Source organism: Triticum urartu, chromosome 1A, assembly GCF_056163025.1.
Source record: "Triticum urartu cultivar PI428250 chromosome 1A, HENAU_Tu73, whole genome shotgun sequence".
Classification (NCBI taxonomy): domain Eukaryota; kingdom Viridiplantae; phylum Streptophyta; class Magnoliopsida; order Poales; family Poaceae; genus Triticum; species Triticum urartu.
This window is the reverse complement of record NC_141873.1, coordinates 109,351,262-109,366,919: the sequence shown is the minus strand read 5'-3', so window position 1 is coordinate 109,366,919 and position 15,658 is coordinate 109,351,262.

Sequence of the window (15,658 nt, the reverse complement as noted above, 5' to 3'; positions counted from 1 at the left end):
TAAGTCGGTGGAGCTTCGAGGGGCCCACGAGGCAGGGGCACGCCCTAGGGGGGGCACGCCCTCCACCCTCGTGACCGCCTCGTGGCTTTCTTGATGGAGGGTCCAAGTCTCTTGGATCTTATCTGATGAGAAAATCACGTTTCCGAAGGTTTCATTCCGTTTGGACTCTGTTTGATATTTTGTTTCTCCGAAACACTGAAATAGGCAAAAAAAACAGCAATTCTGGGCTGGGCCTCCGGTTAATAGGTTAGAACCAAAAATAATATATAAGTGGAAAATAAAGCCCAATATTGTCCAAAATAGTAGATAATATAGCATGGAGCAATCAAAAATTATAAATACGTTGGAGACGTATCAGACTACACACAAGTCCCTCGTACCTACACAAACAAATAAGAACCTCGCAACCAATGCGATAAAGGGGTTGTCAATCCCTTCACGGTCACTTACGAGAGTGGGATCTAATAGAGATAATAATAAGATAGGTATTTTTGGTATTTTTATGATATAGATTGAAAGTAAAGATTGGAAAATAAAATAGTTTGGAAACTTTATATGATAAAAGATAGACCCGGGGCCATAGGTTTCACTAGTGGCTTCTCTCAAGATAGCATAAGTATTATGGTGGGTGAACGAATTACTGTCGAGCAATTGATAGAAAAGTTCATAATTATGAGAATATCTAGGCATGATCATGTATGTAGGCATCACATCCGCGACAAGTAGACCGAAACGATTCTGCATCTACTCCTATTACTCCACACATCGACCGCTATCCAGCATGCATCTAGAGTATTAAGTTCATAAGAACATAGTAACGCATTAGGCAAGATGACATGATGAAGAGGGGTAAACTCAAGCAATATGATATAAACCCCATATTTTTATCCTCGATGGCAACAATACAATATGTGCCTTGCTGCCCCTGCTGTCACTTGGAAAGGACACCGCAAGATTGAACCCAAAGCTAAGCACTTCTCCCATTGCAAGAAAGATCAATCTAGTAGGCCAAACCAAACTGATAACTCGAAGAGACTTGCATAGATAACCAATCATACATAAAAATTTCAGAGAAGAATCAAATATTGTTCATAGATAAACTTCATCATAAACCCACAATTCATCGGATCTCGGAAAACACACCGCAAAAAGAGTTACATCGAATAGATCTCCAAGAAGATCGAGGAGAACATTGTATTGAGATCCAAAGAGAGAGAAGAAGCCATCTAGCTAATAACTATGGACCCGAAGGTTTGTGGTAAATTACTCACACATCATCAGAGAGGCTATGGTGTTGATGTAGAAGCCCACCGTGATCGATTCCCCCTCCGGCAGAGCTCCGGAAAAGGCCCCAAGATGGGATCTCTTGGTTATAGAAGGTTGCGGCGGTGGAAATAGGGTTTCGTGGTGCTCCTGGATGTTTTTGGGTTATATGGACATATATAGGAGAAAAAAAGTAGGTTGGTGGAGCTACGAGGGGCCCACGAGGGTGGGGGGTGCCTCCCTGCCTCATGGCCTCCTCGTTGATTTCTTGATGTCTACTCCAAGTCCCCTGGATCACGTTTGTTCCAAAAATAACTCTCCCGAAGGTTTCATGCCGTTTGGATTCCGTTTGATATTCCTTTTCTGCGAAACACTGAAATAGGCAAAAAAAAATAGCAATTTGCACTGGGCCTTGGGTTAGTAGGTTAGTCCCAAAAATAATATAGAAGTGTATAAATAAGCCCATTAACATCCAAAACAGATAATATAATAGCATGGAACAATAAAAATTATAGATATGTTAGAGAAGTATCAAGCATCCCCAAGCTTAATTCCTGCTCGTCCTCGAGTAGGTAAATGATAAAAACATATTTTTTTGATGTGGAATGCTACCTAGCATAATTCTCAATGTAATTTTCTTTATTGTGGCATGAATGTTCAGATCCGAAAGATTCAAGACAAAAGTTTAATATTGACATAAAAATAATAATACTTCAAGCATACTAACAAAGCAATCATGTCTTCTCAAAATAACATGGCCAAAGAAAGTTATCCCTACAAAATCATATAGTCTGGCTATGCTCTATCTTCATCACACAAAGTATTTAAATCATGCACAACCCGATGACAAGCCAAGCAATTGTTTCATACTTTTGATGTTCTCAGACTTTTTCAATCTCCACACAATATATGAGCGTGAGCCATGGACATAGCACTATAGGTGGAATAGAATGGTGGTTGTGGAGAAGACAAAAAAGGAGAAGATAGTCTCACATCAACTAGGCGTATCAAGGGGCTATGGAGATGCCCATCAATAGATATCAATGTGAGTGAGTAGGGATTGCCATGCAATGGATGCACTAGAGCTATAAGTGTATGAAAGCTCAACAAAAGAAAGTAAGTGGGTGTGCATCCAACTTGCTTGCTCACGATGACCTAGGGCATTTTGAGGAAGCCCATCATTGGAATATACAAGCCAAGTTCTATAATGTAAAATTCCCACTAGTATATGAAAGTGACAACATAGGAGACTCTCTATCATGAAGATCATGGTGCTACTTTTAAGCACAAGTGTGGCAAAAGGATAGTAACATTGTCCCTTCTCTCTTTTTCTCTCATTACTTTTTTTCATTTGGGCCTTCTCTCTTTTTTATGGCCTCTTTTATTTATTTATTTTTCATCTGGAGTCTCATCCCGACTTGTGGGGGAATCATAGTCTCCATCATCCTTTCCTCACATGGGACAATGCTCTAATAATGATGATCATCACACTTTATTTACTTACAACTCAAAAATTACAAAGTATGACTCTATGTGAATGCCTCCAGTGGTGTACCGGGATGTGCAATGACTCATGAGTGACATGTATGAAAGAATTATAAAGGTGGCTTTGCCACAAGTACGATGTCAACTACATGATCATGCGAAGCAATATGACAATGATGAAGCGTGTCATAATAAACGGAACGGTGGAAAGTTGCATGGTAATATATCTCGGAATGGCTATGGAAATGCCATAATAGGTAGGTATGGTGGCTGTTTTGAGGAAGGTATATGGTGGGCTTATGGTACAGGAGAAAGTTGCGGTACTAGAGAGGCTAGCAATTGTGGAAGGGTGAGAGTGCGTATAATCCATGGACTAACCATTAGTCATAAAGAACTCACATACTTATTGCAAGAATTTATTAGTTATCAAAACAAAGTACTACGCGCATGCTCCTAGGGGGATATATTGGTAGGAAAAGACCATCGCTCGTCCCCGACCGCCACTCATAAGGAAGACAATCAATAAATAAATCATGCTCTGACTTCATCACATAACGGTTCACCATACGTGCATGCTATGGGAATCACAAACTTTAACACAAGTATTTATCAAATTCACAACTACCCAACTAGCATATCTCTAACATCACCATCTTCATATCTCAAAACAATCATCAAGTATCGAACTTCTCATAGTATCCAATGCACTTTTTATGATAGTTTTTATTATACCCATCTTGGATGCCTATCATATTAGAACTAATTTTATAACCAAAGAAAATTACCATGCTATTCTAAAAGACTCAAAATAATATAAGTGAAGCATGAGAGATCAATAATTTCTATAAAAATAAAACCACCACCGTGCTCTAAAAGATATAAGTGAAGCACTAGAGCAAAATTATCTAGCTCAAAATATATAAGTGAAGCACATAGAGTATTCTAATAAATTCCAATTCATGTCTGTGTCTCCCAAAAGGTGTGTACAGCAAGGACGATTGTGTTAAACTAAAAATCAAAGACTCAAATCATACAAGACGCTCCAAGCAAAACACATATCATGTGGTGAATAAAAATATAGTCTCAAGTAAAGTTACCGATGGAAGAAGACGAAAGAGGGGATGCCTTGCGGGGCATCCCCAAGCTTAGGATTTTGGTTGTCCTTGAATTTTACCTTGGGGTGCCTTGGGAATCCACAAGCTTAGGCTCTTGCCACTCCTTATTCCATAATCCATCAAATCTTCACCCAAAACTTGAAAACTTCACAACACAAAACTCAACAGAAAATCTCATGATCTCCGTTAGTATAAGAAAAAAAATCACCACTTAAGGTACTGTAATGAACTCATTCTTTACTTATATTGGTGTTAAACCTACTGTATTACAACTTCTCTATGATTCATACCCTCCGATACTAGCCATAGATGCATCAAAATAAGAAAACAGCACACGAAAAACAGAATATGTCAAAAACAGAACAGTCTGTAGTAATCTGTAAGTTTAGAATACTTATGTAACCAAAAAAATTCTGAAATAAATTTTTGGATGTGAGTAATTTGTCTATTAATCATCTGCAAAAAGAATCAACCTAATCGCACTCTCCAGTAAAAAAAGGCAGCAAATCTCGTGAGTGCTAAAATTTCTGGTTTTTACAGCAATATCGCAAAGACTTCCCCCAAGTCTTCCCAAAGGTTCTACTTGGCACAAACACTAATTAAAAACATAAAACCACATATAAACAGAATCTATATGAGTTATTTACTACTAAACAGAAACAAAAAACAAGAAACCAAAAATAAAATTGGGTTGCCTCGCAACAAGCGCTATCGTTTAACGCCCCTAGCTAGGCATCTATAATTTTAATGATGCTCACATGAAAGATGGAAATTGAAACACGAAGGGAGCATCATGAAGCATATGAAAATCACATATAAGTCTAACATACTTCCTATGCATAGGCATTAGATAATCAAACAAATTATCAAGACAAGCAAAAACTAGCATATGCAAGGAAGGAGAAAGAAACAATAGCAATCTCAACATAACGAGAGGTAATTTAGTGACACGAAAATTTCTACAACCATATTTTCCCCTTTCATAATAATTACATGTAGGATCATAAGCAAATTCAACAATATAGCTATCGCAAAACATATTCTTAAGACGATCCACATGTATGCAAAGTTGACACTCTTCCAAAATAGTGGGATTAACATTAACTAAAGTCATGACCTATCCAAACCCACTTTTATCAAAAATACCATAAGATTGAACATTCTCCAAATATGTGGGATATAAAGTTGACACTCTTCCAAACCCACTTTCAATATTATTGCAAACACAATTATCAATCTCATATTCATCATGGGGCTTAAATAAATTTTCAAGATCATAAGAAGAATCACCCCAGTCATGATCATTGTTGCAATAAGTAGTAGACATAGCAAAACTAGCATCCCCAAGCTTAGGGTTTTGCATATTATTAGCACAATTGACATCAATAGAATTTATAGTATAATCATTGCAATCATGCTTTTGATTCAAGGAACTATCAAGTATGGGTGCAATAGCAGTAATCTCGTGTTTAACATAAGGAACTATAGCAAATTCATCTCCATAAATATTGGCATCATGGCCATAAGAATAGCAAGCATCATGTTCGTCAAGGGATATTTCAATCAAATCATTGGAATCATAATTATCTATAGATTCATGCATATCCATTATTTTCATCCAAAGCAACGGTCATTCTCTCAATAAATTCCTTAACATAGGCATTGCAAGCATAGTTTTCATAGCAATATTTAAGTATGTCGGAATTTTCAGATTTGTAGAGAGTAATATCGTACTTTTCAATCAAAGAAGCAACTTCATGAGCACCCTTAAAAACGACAAATTCTTCAATTTGTTCGATATCATAGTAACTATAAACACCTTTTCCATAAGAAGATAAGATTTCATTATCATTAAACTCACATAGGTAGGGAAGGTGTTTTTTAGGGTTCTTACAGCAACAATTAAAGTCATAAATTTCACAAAGATTCGAAGCATAGCATAGAAAACTATTTATTTAATACCATAAGAGCTTCCCCTTTTCAGACAAACGATGACGCACAAAATGAGCATGCTCATCTAAAGATTTCCCATCAACTAGGCTAGTTGGGGTTTTAGCACGAGCGCATAAGGATCGAAGATGATCCAAGTAGAACACTTTAAGTGGATCCATATCAATAGATTTTTAGCAAGCAAAGATGCAAGCAAATAGAAGGCACATGGAAACACAAACAAAAAGGCATACGGGAAGAAGGCGAAGAAAAGGAAAAGGTTAAGTGGGGGAGAGGAAAATGAGAGGCAAATGGCAAATAATGTAATGCGAGGGATAAGAGTTTGTGATGGGTACTTGGTATGTCTTGACTTGTGAGTAGATCTCCCCGGCAACGGCGCCAGAAATCCTTCTTGCTACCTCTTGAGCACGGCGTTGGTTTTCCCTTGAAGAGGAAAGGGTGATGCAGCAAAGTAGCATAAGTATTTCCCTCAGTTTTTGAGAAGCAAGGTATCAATCCAGTAGGAGACTACACGCAAGTCCCTCGTACCTACACAAACAAATAAGAACCTCGCAACCAACGCAATAAAGGGGTTGTCAATCCCTTCACGGTCACTTACTTACGAGTGAGATCTGATAGAGATAATAATAAGATAAATATTTTTGGTATTTTTATGATATAGATTGGAAAATAAAATAGATTGGAAACTTTATATGATAAAAGATAGACCCGGGTTGGCTTCCTTCAACGGCAAAATCTAGGCGGAGGATTTCCCCAATCCATCTTGCGGGGGAACGAGTGTACTTCATCCCCTATCTGCTGAGGGGCGTGGGATTTCCAATTCACCCATTCCTCCGAGGGCTTCTGGAGTATTATGTCCTCCAACTGCACAATTTTACCCCGCCCTCCATCTAGCACATTGCGGGTTATGTCATTTTATGTGAACTATTCCTGGGTTGTGAGGCCCATTTTGATTTGTGGAGAAGGTTGTTTTGTCTTGTCCCACGCAACCACGAGGGATCGATATTTGAAATGGGCGGGGTCGAAATATGGCGCATTGCTGAGATCGGATACCTATCCGGCACACTGAAGAAAGCTTCCGAAGAGTGGACCTCTGAATGGTTTTACATTGAGGACGTCATACTTCCAGATCCAGTCCGGATGGGCCTCCCCTAATTTTCAAGTGCTCCGTTGAAGAAACGCCATAGCTGGCGTCCTCGGAGCCTCGAGGAAGAGGATAGCGCAGGCTGCTGGGTAAGATTAAGATGCTTGCCCAGTCCGGATTGTCAATAGTCGAGGTAATGGCTGTCTCCATAATGCGGGGGGTCCAACCACTCCAATGTAGAGGGCTACCCATGTGACATTACAATGGGGAAGACGACGCCTCCCGCTGCGGTCGGAAGGGCCCAAAGACTCCCGTCGCTCTGGCCAAAATATTGGCCGAACTGTATAAAGGGGAGTAGGAGGAGTTCACTCATCTCCAATATCGAGACGGGTTTTCCATGTACAACTCTCCTAGCTGGGTAAGCTCTAACTCCACTATTCGACTCCTCTCCCAAAATTATTTTTGAAGGGCGATATCTTATTCATTCATGACAGGAATGGCGAAAGGCTGTTGAGGGGATCCATGACCCCGCCCCTCAGTCGGAGAATCACAATCGGGATCTTGACCCCGGATATGAGGAAGATCCTGACATATTCGTGGAGCTCAAAGATGGAGTTTTCTATCAGACGTGCTATGATGGCACGGATGTACCCATCATCGCCGATTACCCCGGCCTCCTTCCTGCTTCGCACGTAAGTAATTTTAGCTGGTACTTTCTTCTAGAGAGTTCCCTTACTATGCCTCACCCACCACACTATTCCGTGTTTCAAAGGGGAGACGCTCAGTACCACAACATGCACCAGAAGCGTCTCCGAGGAGAGTAGTGTCCGCACCTGGCACATGTTCGAAGAGGAAGGCCAACGATAGCACGGCAAAACCCTCGTCAAAGAGGTAAGGCTTTTATTTTCAAGAATACCCGTTCTGATCGTCACATCCAACTGAAATGCCACTCACCGTATTCCAGTAGGAAAAGTATCCTTCAGACTATGTCCGGGGATCGGCCGATCATGCCTTTACTAGGCACGTTCCGGACTCCGCCCAAAGAACGGGGGCTGATACGGGAGCGGCGCCGGACTGTCCTCCCACAGAGGATTTGGACGATGTGTCCGTCATGAACTCTAAAGTGGAGAGCGCTATGAATCATCGTCATCAGAGGGCCATTCTTCGTAAACCTGGTTTTTCGAAAGCATCATTTGATGCCTTCAATTCGGCCGATGCGTATATTCGAGATGCTCGGGATGGGCTTGTCAGAGCCACAGACCAGCATCTGAAAGATATGCAGGTAAGCGTAGATTTAATAATCATACACCAGTAGCCCCCAAGACTTAAAGTAGTTGCTACAACTGATTTAAGGATCAATGTATAACCAGGTGCTTATGGAGAAGAACACCCTCTTAACTCAGGAACTAGAAAAGTGTCAGAGCCAGCTAACTGCTACCAATGCCGAACTAGAGAAATCCAAGAAGGCATCCCGTGGTAATATTTCCCTCCATCGAGAAAACACAATGGTACACTAATAATGCTAACTTGGTTGCTTACCTTTTTATTGGATCACTAGACCAACTACAAGAACAACTGGACGCCGCTCGAAGCGCAGAACATGCAGCCAAAAAACTGCTAGCCGCAGACGAGTGTGTGCTAACAAAAGTTGTTCAGGAGAAAAACAAGCTCCAGGATTCGAACACCCAAATGAGCAAGGAACTAAAAGATGTACGGGCCCAGCTAGCAGACTCCGTAAAGGAGAATAAAAGGCTGCGAGGCGGCATATTCAGTATGTAGTTCGAACTTACCTTCGAATAATTTGGAGGCAGAAAGGGCTGACAGACTTATGTCTGCAGGTATGCTAACTGGTCGTCCCGAAGAGGAGATGTCCGGATCGTCAAGCGATCTGCTACAAGAACTGTCACAGGTGCACGAGCAGGCTCGTCGGGCGATGCGAAGTGTTGCCAAGGCCCTATGGCCAGCCGCCTCCCTTTCGGGAAAGATGGAGGAGCTGATACAACTATTTAAGGGAGTGCGGTGGCGCTTTCGACTTTGGAAGATATCGGCCTGTCGGGAAGGCGCACGGGAAGCCTGGGCCATGGTGAAAACGCAGTATACCAAGCTTGATCCAAATCATATGGCTCGGGTCGGACCTCTAGGGTCAGATGGAAAATAAATTCCCATGAATTTGGTATGTAACCAAGTAGAAGTAGCCGCCAAATATTCCCAACAGGATTGTAAATTAGACCGCCTGCTGGACGGCATAGAGGAGGAAATTTTTGAGTCATGGTGACTATGTACTTTCCCTGACATATGTGATTCTAGCTGGACTATAAAAATAATTGTCATGGCCGACCTTTTCGCTTCGACCTCTAGACCCGAAGGTGCGGAGTGTTTCTGAATACCCTAGCGGTAGAATATATCGGGGTATGCATGGGAACCAGGCGTAGGGGTCAAAGTTGCTTGAACAGACAATGTGTATCCGGCTAGTTATGTTATATTACATTATGTAAGAAACATCTTCCAGAGAAAATAGTTCATTTAAGGGTTCCTTTCCCTGGGTGTGCATGCGTTTAATGTGCATGTCCAAACTGTGATTGAAAAAATCGTAGAGTAAGTAACTTCTGGGGTTTCACAATGGAGTGAATGCGGAAACGTCTTTAATTCACCGACCAAACATTCCCTTAAGAACACTAGCTTTCGGCTTCACCAAGTCTGAGGTACACATCCGGATGACCCGGAAGTAACAATCACAGAGGTTCTCCCTTTATGCCCTAGCCGAACTAACGGGAACGTAGGGCATAAGCACAGGAGCCAGGCAACCCAGCTTGGCCAAAACTTAAGTAATATCGATGCATATAATGGCGAAGAAAAGGTACATATGGGAAGAACGCATATGTGGTGAGCTTGATGCTCAAAGAATAATAGCAAGCTTCTGTACAAGAAGCCCCCAGGTATAATGGACGTACATATTTGGAGATGTACGCATTAGGGGAGCACGGTCTAGCCGTAGGGCTAAAGAGCAAAACGAGAAGAGATAAAAACAAAAAGAGAGAAAAAATAACGTTAATAACAGGAGGAAGGAGACGAACACAGAGTTCGGCACTAGGCATAGAATTGTTGGAGTCTGGCTGCATTCCAGGGGTTCGGCTCTAAGTGATTGTCTGACGCATCACGCAAGCAGTACGCTCCTCCGGTGAGAACTTCGTCAATGATGAAGGGACCCTCCCACTTTTGCTTGAGTTTGTACTTTTTCTTCTCCGGCAGGCGTAGAACGAGTTCACAAACGTTATAAGTCTTGGCTCGCACTTCTCTGCTTTGATACCTGCGAGCCTGCTGTTGATAAAATGTGGAACGGGCTTTTGCGACATTGCGCTCCTCCTCCAGGGCATCTAAATTGTCCTGCCGATCAAGATCGGCCTCTCTCTCTTTGTACATGCGCACTCGAGGTGAGTCATGAATAATGTCGCAGGGTAACACTACTTCCGCGCCGTACACCATGAAGAAAGGTGTATATCCAGTAGTGCGGTTGGGCGTGGTCCGCAGCCCCCAGAGTACGGAGTCAAGTTCCTCCACCCGGTGCTTGTCTGATTCTTTCAAAGACCGCACTAGTCTAGGTTTGATGACGCTCATAATAAGACCATTAGCCCATTCGACTTGACCGTTTGTCTGTGGGTGATAGACAGAGGCGTAATCAAGCTTAATGCACAGATTAGCACACCAACTTTTCACTTCATCGGCTGTGAAATTGGAGCCATTATCAGTGATGATGCTGTGTGGAACACCATAACAGTGTACCACGCCGGATATGAAATCTATTACCGGCCCCGCCTCGGCCATTTTGACTGGTTTGGCCTCTATCCACTTAGTGAATTTATCCACCATGACCAGCAGATACTTTCTCTTATGGCTTCCTCCTTTAAGGGGTCCGACCATATTGAGTCCCCAGACCGCAAAAGGCCAAGTTATGGGGATTGTTTGTAAGGCAGTGGGGGCATATGGCTTTGGTTGGCAAAGAGTTGGCATCCGACACAATGTTGGACAAGGTCCTATGCATCTGCTCAGGCCGTCGGCCAATAAAACCCTAAACAGAAGGCCTTGCTAACAAGGGCCTGAGCTGCGGTGTTGTGCCTGCCGAGACCTGCATGAATCTCAGCCAGAAGTTGTCGCCCCTCCTCTTCAGAGATACATCTTTGAAGGACTTCGGTAGCGCTTTTCTTATAGAGCTCTCCGTCATGAACCTTGTAGGCCTTTGAACGCCGGACAATGCAGCGGTCCTCATTCTGATCCTCGGGAAGCTCCTTCTTATTAGGGTAGGCCAGGAATGGTTCGGTCCATTGGGCAATGACTTCCATAATGTGATGGGCCGATGGTGTTATTTCGGTGGTTGAGCCTCCGACGATATCGGTGTGTTCAGAATCTGGGGTTGTGTTCGGATCCAGACTAGTGTTGCCGCCCTCCCCCTGCCACACCACGGATGGCTTAAAAAGCATTTCCAGAAAAATGTTAGGTGGGACGGGGTCGCGCTTAGCACCTATGCGAGCAAGAATGTCCGTCGCTTGATTACTTTCTCTGGCCACATGATGGAACTCGAGTCCCTCGAACCGAGCTGACATTTTTAGGACGGCATTACAATAAGCTGCCATCTTCGGGTCTTTGGCATCGAAGTCTCCATTTATTTGAGATATTGCAAGGTTTGAGTCCCCGCACACTTCCAGGTGATGTATGCCCATGGAGACAGCCATCCGGAGACCATGCAATAAGGCCTCGTATTCGGCTGCGTTATTGGAGTCTGTGTATAGTATTTGGAGTATGTACTGAACGACGTCTCCAGTAGGGGACATTAAAACGACGCCCACCCCTAGTCCTGCCAGCATTTTGGAGCCATCGAAATACATAACCCAATTGGAATATGTGTCGTACTCTTTAGGGAGTTCAGCCTCTGTCCATTCGGCGACGAAGTCAGCCGGTACTTGGGATTTAATAGCTCGACATGGTTTATATGTAATGTCAAATGGGAGGAGCTCAGTGGCCCATTTGGCCATCCGACCCGTGGCATCGCGGTTGTTTATTATGTCGTTGAATGGTACTTCAGGAGCCACCATGATCGAACACTCCTGGAAGTAGTGGCGTAGCTTTCGGGATGCCATGAAAACCGTGTATGATATCTTTTGATAATGGGGGTACCGGGATTTTCATGGTGTAAGGATAGTGGATACGTAGTATACTGGCTTCTGAGGTGGGAATTTGTGTCTGTCCTGTTCTCGTTCAACGACGAGTACGGTGCTCACCACCTGATGTGTTGCCGATATGTATAGCAACATGGGTTCGCCGACGTTTGGTGCGGCCAGGATTGGGTTGCTCGCTAGAAGGGTTTTTATTTCTTCCAGTACGGTTGTTGCCGCGTCCATCCATTCGAAGTGATCGGTTCGTCGTAGAAGACGGTAGAGTGGCAGTGCCTTTTCTCCCAATCTGGAGATAAAGCGGCTTAGAGTTGCCACTCAACCCGCGAGTTTTTGGACTTGTTCAAGGTCTGTTGGCGTAGCCAATTGTGACAGACCTCGGATTTTGGCTGGATTTGCTTCAACTCCTCTATTGGAAACGATGAAGCCCAGCAGCTTCCCTACGGGGACGCCAAAAACACACTTTTCCGGATTGAGCTTAATGTCATATGCACGGAGGTTGTCAAATGTGAGGTGTAGGTCGTCTATTGGTGTTTCGACGTGCCTTGTCTTGATTACGACGTCATCCACATAGGCTTCAACTGTCTTTCCGATCTATTTCTCCAGGCATGTTTGGATCATGCTTTGATAAGTGGCGCCAGCATTCTTGAGTCCGAAGGGCGTGGTGTTGAAGCAGAATGGCCCATATGGGGTGATGAATGTTGTTGCAGCTTGATCGGACTCCTTCATTTTAATTTGATGGTATCTGGAATATGCGTCAAGGAAGCATAATGAGTCCTGTCCTGCAGTAGCATCAATGATCTGGTCAATGCGGGGGAGGGGGAAGGGATCCTTAGGGCAAGCCTTGTTGAGGTCTTTGAAATCGATGCATGGGCGCCAGGACTTGTCCTTCTTTGGAACCATCACCAGGTTTGCCAGCCAGTCCGGATGTTTTATTTCTCTAATGAATCATGCCTCGATTAGCTTGGCTAGCTCCTCCCCCATAGCTTGACGTTTGGGTTTGGAAAAGCGCCGCAGTGTTTGCTTGACCGGTTTATATCCCTTCAATATATTGAGGCTGTGTTCGGCCAACTCGCATGGGATTCCTGGCATATCAGAAGGGTGCCACGCGAATATATCCCAATTCTCGCGCAGGAACTCTCGTAGCGCAGCGTCAACTGTTGGGTCTAGTTGTGCTCCAATGAATGCTGTCTTCTCGGGGTCCGTCGGATGGACTTGGAATTTGACTATTTCTTCTGTTGGTTTAAAGGAGGTGGATTTGGGTCGTTTGTCTAGGACCACATCATCCCTGTCCACCGTGGAGCGCTACGCGGTTAATTCTTCGGCCGCGAGGGCTTCAGATAATGCCTCGAGGGCCAAGGATGTGATACGTCTCCGTCGTATCTATAATTTTTGATTGTTCCATGCCAATATTCTACAGCTTTCATATACTTTTGGCAACTTTTTATACTATTTTTGGGACTAACATATTGATCCAGTGCCCAGTGCCAGTTCCTGTTTGTTGCATGTTTTTTTGTTTTGCAGAATATCCATATCAAACGGAGTCCAAACGGGATAAAAACTGACGGAGATTTTTTTGGGAATATATATGATTTTTGGGAATAAAAATCCACGCGAGACAGTGCCCGAGGGAGGCACGAGGTAGGGGGGCGCACCCCACCCCCCTGGGCACGCCCCTGACCCTCGTGGCTACCCCGTAAGGCGGTTGATGCCCTTCTTTCGCCGCAAGAAAGCTAATATCTGGATAGAGATCGTGTTAAAATTTCAGCCCAATCGGAGTTACGGATCTCCGGGAATATAAGAAACGGTGAAAGGGAAGAATCTGAGAATGCAGAAACGGAGAGAGACAGAGAGACAGATCCAATCTCGGAGGGGCTCTCACCCCTCCCATGCCATGGAGGCCATGCACCAGAGGGAAAACTCTTCTCCCATCTAGGGGGAAGGTCAAGGAAGAAGAAGAAGAAGGGGGGCTCTCTCCCCCTCGCTTCCGGTGGCACCGGAGTGCCACCGAGGGCCATCATCATCACCGCAATCTTCACCAACAACTTCACCGCCATCATCACCAACTCTTCCCCCCTCTATGCAGCGGTGTAACCTCTCTCTTACCCGCTGTAATCTCTACTTAAACATGGTGCTCAACGCTATATATTATTTCCCAATGATGTATGGCTATCCTATGATGTTTGAGTAGATCTGTTTTGTCATATGTGCTATTTGATGATCAAGATTGGTTTGAGTTGCATGTTTTATTATTAGTGTTGTCCTATTGTGCTCTCCGTGTCGCACAAGCGTGAGGTATTCCCGCTGTAGGGTGTTGCAATACGTTCATGATTCGCTTATAGTGGGTTGCGTGAGTGACTGAAACACAAACCCGAGTAAGGGGGTTGTTGCGTATGGGATAAAGAGGACTTGATGCTTTAATGCTATGGTTGGGTTTTACCTTAATGATCTTTAGTAGTTGCAGATGCTTGCTAGAGTTCCAATCATAAGTGCATATGATCCAAGTAGAGAAAGTATGTTAGCTTATGCCTCTCCCTCAAATAAAATTGCAATAATGATTACCGGTCTAGTTATCGATTGCCTAGGGACAAATAACTTTCTCGTAACAAAAAGCTCTTTACTAAAACTAACTTAGTTGTGTCTTTATCTAAACAGCCCCTACTTTTTTTTACGTAATCTTTATTATCTTGCAAACCTATCCAACAACACCTACAAAGTACTTCTAGTTTCATACTTGTTCTAGGTAAAGCGAACGTCAAGCGTGCGTAGAGTTGTATCGGTGGTCGATAGAACTTGAGGGAATATTTGTTCTGCATTTAGCTCCTCGTTGGGTTCGACACTCTTACTTATCGAAAACTATTGCGATCCCCTATACTTGGGGGTTATCAAGACCTTTTTCTGGCGCCGTTGCCGGGGAGCAATAGCGTGGGGTGAATATTCTCGTGTGTGCTTGTTTGCTTTATCACTAAGTAATTTTTATTTGCTGTTCTAAGTTGTTCTCTATCTTTATTTATGTATATGGAACACGAAATACCAAAAAAGTAGGTGTACTTGCTGCTCATCGAGATGAGGAAAATCCTAAAACCCTCGATGCTCGTTATGTGACAGATATTATGTACTACTTTGATAATCCAGAGAAAACCCCATTCAATTTGGTAATGGGAGAAACTTTGGATCAACATGAATACTTTAGGGATTATCTCTTAACTCAAAAAGGGAAACTATTATGGGATCAAATTTATGTGTTGTATTGGTATGCTAGGCAACTATGCTAGTGATATGACTATACTTGTTGCTCTAGGATGAAGGCTCCACACCTTCTGTTTTCATGCGAATTTAATGATAATGAAACCTTGGCTTCTTATGCTAGAGGTATATATGATTACTATGATGTGGAACAAATAGAAGAATTTGTTGCTTTTATGGGTGCTTATGAAATTGAATCTATGTTCAAAGAGTTTGAAAATCTTTATGATGTTGTTTATAGACCTAAAAATTTAGCTATCCTTAAATATTCCTATGCCAATTATGAATTCAATTCCGATATTGATGCATTTATTGAGAAAGTCTCCGCTGTCCAAGAAGAGACTAATATT